Source organism: Vigna umbellata, chromosome 8 (genome assembly GCF_029865625.1).
Source record: "Vigna umbellata cultivar VRB3 chromosome 8, Vumbellata_1.0, whole genome shotgun sequence".
Taxonomy (NCBI): Eukaryota; Viridiplantae; Streptophyta; class Magnoliopsida; order Fabales; family Fabaceae; genus Vigna; species Vigna umbellata.
The window spans coordinates 8,848,390-8,856,356 of record NC_142172.1 but is presented as its reverse complement, the minus strand read 5'-3'; the positions used below and the strand labels follow the sequence as shown (position 1 = coordinate 8,856,356).

Genomic DNA, 7,967 nt, shown 5'->3' with positions numbered 1-7,967 from the left:
GAACCTTCACACTTCTTAAAGAGTTACAAAAACTTTGTTTTTTTTAGAAAGAGTGTCACATGCTCGGGACAGATAGGTGTGTCTTCCAATTAACTGTGCATGTAACTCATAATGGATTCCCATGTCAACCAAATCTTGTCGTGCTTTTATTCCGTCTTTTGTCTTCCCTTTCACGTCTAATAAAGTTCCGATGACACTGTCACAAAAATTTTTTTCAACGTGCATGACATCTATACAATGTCTAACATCAAGTTTACACCAGTACGGAAGATTAAAAAATATTGATCATTTCTTCCAAATGTTTTTCGCAAAGGTACTTTTATGATGTTTTCTGAAGACAATGTTAATGTTTTTGACTTCATTGTACACTTCTTCACCATTGTAAGGTCTGCACACAACCTTATCCTCAACACTTTCATTAAATGCTTTTTTCAATCTACGGTAAGGGTGATTACGAGGAAGAAATTTTTGATGTCTTGTATATATTGTCTTTTGACCATGCTTCAATTGAAGGTAACTAGTGTTTTCTTCACAAATGGGACATGCAAAATGACCTTTAACACTATAACCGCTTAAGTTTCCATATGCTTGGAAATCATTTATAGTGAAAAACAACATTGCACGCAAACAAAAAGTTTCTTGAACATCTGAATCGAACACTTCGACCCCTTCTTCCCACAACATTTTCAAATCATCAATTAAAGGTTTCAAGTAAACATCAATGTCATTTCCAGGTTGTTTAGGACCCGATATCATCATGGACAACATCACATATTTGCTCTTCATGCACAACAACGGAGAAAGATTGTATATCATCAAAACAACTGGCCATGAACTGTGTTTGCTACTTAAGTTCCCATAAGGATTCATACCATCAGTTGCAAGTGCAAGTCTTAAGTTTCTTGGATCTGCACCAAATTCTGGAAATGTTTCATCGATCTTCTTCCATTGTGGTGAATCAACTGGGTGTCAAAGAAGATTATCGCACTTTCTTCCAGCAACGTGCCATTTAAGGTTCTTTGCATCTTCTTTAACAAAGAACATAGTTTGAACCTAGGTATTATAGGCAAGTACCACATCACCTTAGCAGGTGCACCATCATTACCTTCATCACTAGTGTTTTTGTCATTTTTCTTTTTAAAACGGGATAAACTACACGTTGGACAATACTTTAGTGAAGCAAACTCCTTTATGTACAAAACACAATCATTAGGACAAACATGTATCTTTTGATATTTGAGTCACATTGGACATAATTTTCTCCTTGCCCCGTGTCGCAACCGGAATTGCGATGGGACGACGATCCAAAAAAGGAAACGAGTTTTGAAAAAGAGATTTGGAGTCGCCACCATAGTTTATTCTGGAAAACTACGGAAAAAACCATAAAATAATAAGACACGGTCCACGAAAACCATATTCTGGGTTCGGGAGTCGGTTACGCGTAGGGAAGGTGTTAGCACCCTACAACGCCTGCCCTAAGGCAGTACCTTTAACTAAATACGCGAATTTGATGTGGTTTTCAAAATGTTTAACTATCCCTAAAATAAAATTCTAAATAAACAAAATATATTTTTTAGTTTTTTGGGCCCGACAAGGATTGACCTTGCTCCTACGTATTCTCATTCAAAATGAGAAATCAGGGTTACGTAGTTCTTTTAGAAAACTGCTTTGAAAATTGGTTTGAAAATTGTTTAGAAAATTTTGTTTGGAAAATGATTATGGATAAATTTGGATTTTTGGGAAAGTGAACCTGACAAGGACTGGCCTTGCTCCTACGTATCTCCACTTTTGATGGAGAATCAAGGATCACGTAGTTCTGGGTAGCAAGACTATTTGTTGTTTAAAATTGTTGATGTTTTCGGGTTTTTTTGAAGATTTTATACCTTTTTTGTATTTTGTTTAAGAAAGAGAAAAGGTTGTTAGCACAAGGACGATGCGTGCGATCACACATGTGCATAAACCTTTAAAACATATTTTGTTAATTTTACTTAAGGAAAAGAAAAGGTTTTTAGCACAAGGACGATGCGTGCGATCACACGTGTGCCTAAACCTTTAAAACATATTTTTGGAATTTTAATTAAGAAAGAGAAAAGGTTTTCAGCACAAGGACGATGCGTGCGATCACACATGTGCCTAAACCTTCAAAACATATTTTTGTAATTTTATTTAAGGAAAAGAAAAGGTTTTTAGCACAAGGACGATGCGTGCGATCACACATGTGCCTAAACCTTCAAAACCTATTTTTGTAATTTTATTTAAGAAAAAGAAAAGGTTTTTAGCACAAGGACGATGCGTGCGATCACACATGTGCCCAAACCTTTAAAACATTTTTTGGTATTTTTAATTTAGAAAGAGAAAAGGTTTTTAGCACAAGGACGATGCGTGCGATCACACATGTGCCTAAACCTTTAAAACATATTTTTTGTAAATTCTTTTATTTAAATTATAAATATTGCATTATTAAATATATATATTTTAGGATAAGTAGATATCTAGAACAAAATAAAATAAAATAAGACAATAAAACTAAATAAGAAATAAAATAAATAAATATAAAATAGGAAAAAATAAAAAAACAAATAAGTAAATAAAAACAAAGCAAATAATGAGGGGTCCGAGAAAAGGGGCGCCGAACGTTCCATCGCAGGCGACCGTGCAGTCCGTGGTAGAGGTAGAACGTACGTTGGGAAAAGATTCAGAATCACGAGCGCTCATTGGGGAGAGTTGACGAACGTACGTTAAGAAAAGGAACCTGGATGACGAACGTTCGTTGGTGGAGATAACGAACGGACGTATAGAACAAGAGAGTGGATGACGAGCGCTCGCTGGTGGAAGTTGACGAACGTACGTTGAGAAAAGGAATCTGGATAACGAGCGTTCGTTGGTGGAGACAACGAGCGGACGTTTAGAACAGAAGAGTGGATGACGAGCGCTCGTTGGTGGAAGTTGACGAACGTACGTTGAGAAAAGGAACCTGGATGACGAGCGTTCGTTGGTGGAGATAACGAGCGGACGTTTAGAACAGGAGAGTGGATGACGAGCGCTCGTTGGTGGAAATATCGAACGGACGCTGGGAAAGGAGGCTTAATGACGAGCGTTCGTTGGGGACGAGCGTTCGTTGGACGATGACAAACGGATGCTAGGAAAGGGGCTGAATGACGAGCGTTCGTTGGGGACGAGCGTTCGTTGTGGAATAGACTAACGGACGCTGGGAAATGGGCTAAATGACGAGCGTTCGGAATGGGTTGAAAAACGAGCGTTCGAAAAGAGGAAGTAACGAGCGTTCGAAAAGAGGGAGTAACGAGCGTTCGAAAAGGGTTGAAAAACGAACGTGAGAAAAGAGGGAGTAACGAGCGTTCGTAAAGAGTTGAAAAACGAGCGTTCGGAAAATTCTAAAAGACGAGCGTTCGAAAAGGGGGAATAACGAGCGTTCGGAAAGAGTTGAAAAACGAACGTGAGAAAAGAGGGAGTAACGAGCGTTCGTAAAGAGTTGAAAAACGAGCGTTCACCTTTGGGCTTGGCCTAGCACCGGCCCAGGGTGGCCTTTCTGACCTAGAATCCCCTAGGGGTTCAACATTCCCCTTTCATTCCCAACACTCATACTCAGCTCCAGAGATCCAAGGTCGCTCTCCACTCGCTGCCGGTGTGCTCACGCCTTAGTCAGAACTGACCGCAGCTCCGACGACTTCCACCAGTCCTGACACCGCCGGCGATAGCAAGTGTGCTCGAAACCAAACGGCGGCCACGGCGTTACTGCTTCCAGCCCTCGCTGCACGCCCAACCTCCATCCGACTGGCAGCTGCGAGCCACCGGAGCCGTCGCCAGTCGAGGCGAAATCTCTCCTCCTCCGTTTGAGATTAGAACTTGCAGCCGACGATTATTCCCATACCCCTCTGATAACTATTTTCTGTTTTGGGTGCTGAGATGAGTTTATGTGATGGGAAACATGGTTGAGGTTAGAAACCGAGTGAGTTCTTCTCTGTTTTTCAGGTATTGAACCAGATGGAGGACAAAATGAAAGATGAATGGATATTGAGGGAGACGATTCAATGGGCGAGTGAAAATGATGGTCATGAGGATAAAAAGAGATCAATTTTGTGTGAGAGATGATTATTGAATGTTCTTTCGAGCTTCAGGGGTTCAAATCCTTTGCTGGTGATGATGATTGGAAATGAAGGGAGGCTTGAAGGCTTAGTCCCCGGTCTATGAAAAATGGGAGTGGAAGGAGAAGGTGACTGGAAGGGTGTTGGTGGTAGCCGTGAGTGTCAAGATATGGCCATGGGTGAATTTTGATGGTTGAAGAGGATGAAGACACTGTTGTTCTTCTTTTTCTGTTGTGTTTCCCTTTTCTTTTGTTTTTTTTGTGAGTGTCCAGTTTAGTGATAGTTCAATGTTGTTCAATGTTAGTGATTGAAAATGGGGGTTTGGTTGTTGGGAATAGCCGTGAGTGTGAGAGTTAGGAAGGAGAGAGGGAGCGTGGTGAAACGGAGAATGAATGGAAGTGGAGGTTCGTATACAGGACCAATCTTAAACAGATCAATATCAAGCGTAAAAAAACGCAATAACAAGTATAAAAAGGCAATAGCAACCATAAAAGCTCCAGTGTTCATTCCATCATACATGACAATATGAACGAGTGAAGTAGTTGCTTACCTCTTGGAGCTCCTATGCTATTGCTTGGCGTCTCTAGTAGCTGCTGCAACTGCGATTGAAGTTGGTGCTGGTAGTGAAGATCTCCAGGAAAATCCCCTTCTCCCTTGAGTGGCTGACTTCTCCCTTCTCTTTTGCTGTAAATAATGTCTCTTGTTCTTCTTTGCAGGTGCCAATGGTGAAGGTCCCCCAGCAGTCCTCACCAATGATCGAAGATGATGGATGCCCCCCAAACAACCCCCCGCTGTGTGTATATTTGCTCCTTGCTTTTCTGTCCCCAAAACTAGAATTCTCCTTTTCTCTACTCTCTCTGTGCTTTTGCAATTCTCTCTGCCCCCCGAATCGTTCCGTACCCAGCCCGTATGCCCAAATCGCCTTGTACCAATTTCGTACACCCCTGACGCATCTGCCACCACTTGCTCTCTGCAGAAAACCGTTTCTGCCTCCCCCCTCCAGCACATACCCTGTTCCTTTTTCTTGTCCCCCAAACCCAAAACATTCTCTCTTTTCTCGCATCTTTTGTCATCATTTTTTTTTAAGACAAAAATGCCTTTTTTCTTCTTTTTCTTTTTTAGTTATATAATATTAGAACAAAATAAAATATAAAGAGATAAAACTAGAAAAAAAACAAAAATGAAAATAAAATAATAAAAATATTAATAAAAATAATAAAAAAAAAGAAGAAAAGAAAAAGAATAAGTAAAGTGAGAAATAAAAATAAAAATAAAGATAACATAATATAAGAATAAAATCAAGCATAATAAATAAATACTAAAAAAAAAGTCATAAAATAAATAAATCAACAAAAATAAAATAAAAATAAAAGGATAAAAGCAAAAATAAAGTAAAACAGTAAAGATAAAAAATAAAAATAAATAAAAAAAAAGTAAAAGCCAAAAAAAATCGATCCGGACGAAATTTGGTATTGACACCCCGTAATGAAGAATAGGTAGAGTATTATTTTCTAGAAGCATCTTCTTCAACAACTCCAACAATTCTGTGAAACTTTTATCAGTCCATTCATTCCTTGCTTTTAAACTAAACAACTTCAAAGTTACAGACAAACGTGTAAAGTTGGGGCATCCTGGAAACAACAGTTGCTCTGAATCATGTTTAAGAGAATCATACAAATTAGTTCTTCCAAAATTATCTTCACTAACATCACGTATCATTTCCTCTAAATGATCACTCATCCATTTTTCCACATAATCTGTTCCTCGTGACGTGATAGGCTGGTCCAATACTTCTCCATGCCAAGTCCAAATGGTGTAAGTTCTCATTATGCCGAACATGAATAGATGGTCATGCATATTGCCTAAGTCTTGGAGTGTTTGGTTAAGACAACGAACACAAGGACAAAAATATGTCTCGTTCGTAGACTTAGCATTTTGTTTAACATATTGCAAGAACTCCGAAACACCCTTCTCATATTCTTCACTGATGTGACATTCATTCATCCAGCTTCAATCCATACTATGTTCGTAATATACTTCATCAGTTTGAATTTTTTAACTCTCACAAGGTTAGGCCCTACTCGTTCAGAAAAAATATTTTTCATAATTTGCTAAGACACATGCAAAGAAGTCTACATCATAAATTTGATAAGATTTCAGCAGCATTTCGCATTGGTCTCCGATATACACGAAATTAGAGTAGTCAAGGATGACCACAATCAAATATGCATCCAAAGAACAACACAAATACTGAATCGAAATTTTATCAATCTTATCCATAAACTCCAACGTACATGTTATAGCAAATTCTGAAAAATAATTTTTCCAAACTGTCCAATCGGACAATTCAAAATTTAATACAAACGATTAAAAGATTAATCATTTGTGTTAAATTTCAAACGGGAACTAAGTTTCACTCAATTAGATATTAATAATCTAACATACCAATCATAACAACACAACGAAACTTTATCACATGCATATTCAAAAGCCAATAACATGCATACACAAAAGCCAATAACATGCATACACAAAAGTCAATAACATGTATATATCCAAAAAGCCATCAACCTGCAAATCCAAAAGCCAACAACATGCAAATTCGAAAGTTAATAACATGCATATTCGAAAGTTAATAACATGCATATCAAATGCCAAAAACATGCATACCAAAAAGCCAATAACGTAGTGGAGGAATTCGAGGAGTGGAAAACACAAAAAAAACGCTGCCCAAGAATGCAAGAAATCGCCACCCAAGGAAACGAGCAAAACTGCACCAAAACACAGCGAAAACTCGTTTTAATCGATTCAAATGAAAGATAATTCGTCAAAGACTAATTTAATAGGAGTAAAAATAAGATTAAACGGTCCAAAAGAGAAAAAACAAACTTGAAAAATGCAAAGCCGCGAGAGAAAACGCGAGGAAGAAGATGATGAATAGTGCGCATAACTGCCCCGAGTTCACGCAAAGTGTAATAAATAGCCTTAGACATTGGGGCCCTCCCCCTTCAGACGTCCGACATATGGGAGCCCCAACATCTATGTATATTTAAAAAATTTATTTTGCAGAGGCTATCCACGTCCGATATATGGGCTTGGACATGTAGAGAGACATCAGACGTCTGACATAGGGGCCCAGACGTCTAAAGAAATGGAACAGGGCACCTTTTCACCTACCTTTCAAGTCATTAGGCGTCTGACATAGGGGCCCGGATGTGTATAAAGACATCAGACGTCCGACATAGGGGCCCGGACGTCTACACTGCGAAATAAAATGAGTTCTGTTATTCTTTGCCACCATTAGACGTTGGGGTCTTTCCCGTCAGACGTGTAAGAGCTGTAAAAAATTATTTTCTATCACATTTTGGCGTCAAACTGGGAGGAGATGATGTTTTCGTCAGTATAGACGTCGGGGACCACCCCCGTCGGACGTCTACAACATTAACTTATTTACAGAAGTCCCAATGGTCATTTTTTACTTTGGATATTTGAGGGTCGGACATCTAACATGTGACATTATAAGCCTTTTCTACACTAGTGAAAGTAATTCAAAAGAATATGTGAAGCCAAGATTTAGAAATACAAATTAAAATCACAAAGTGATAATAATATGAAAGGCTTGAAAAAGGGAAATGAAAAGAAATTGAAAATGGAAGAAAAGCCAAAGCTCAAAACCCTAATGATGACTGATGTGAAAATCACCTTCCCACGCAGAATCAGAAAACATAAATTGGAGAACGCTCATCACCATTTTTGGTAAATTCTTGTGAACCTTGACCTCCTGATTGAATCTCTCTATTGGTAGTTTCATTGCGCATTCATCTTCTTTAAACCATTATTTTTATATTTGAAATATATATTGGG

At 38.5% G+C, this 7,967-nt stretch overlaps 1 pseudogene; it reads right to left on the bottom strand.

Annotated features, from left to right (window-relative positions):
• Positions 1–285: 285 nt before the first annotated feature.
• Positions 286–6,122, bottom strand: LOC148193983 (uncharacterized; annotated as a pseudogene).
• Between the last annotated feature and the right edge of the window lie 1,845 nt (positions 6,123–7,967).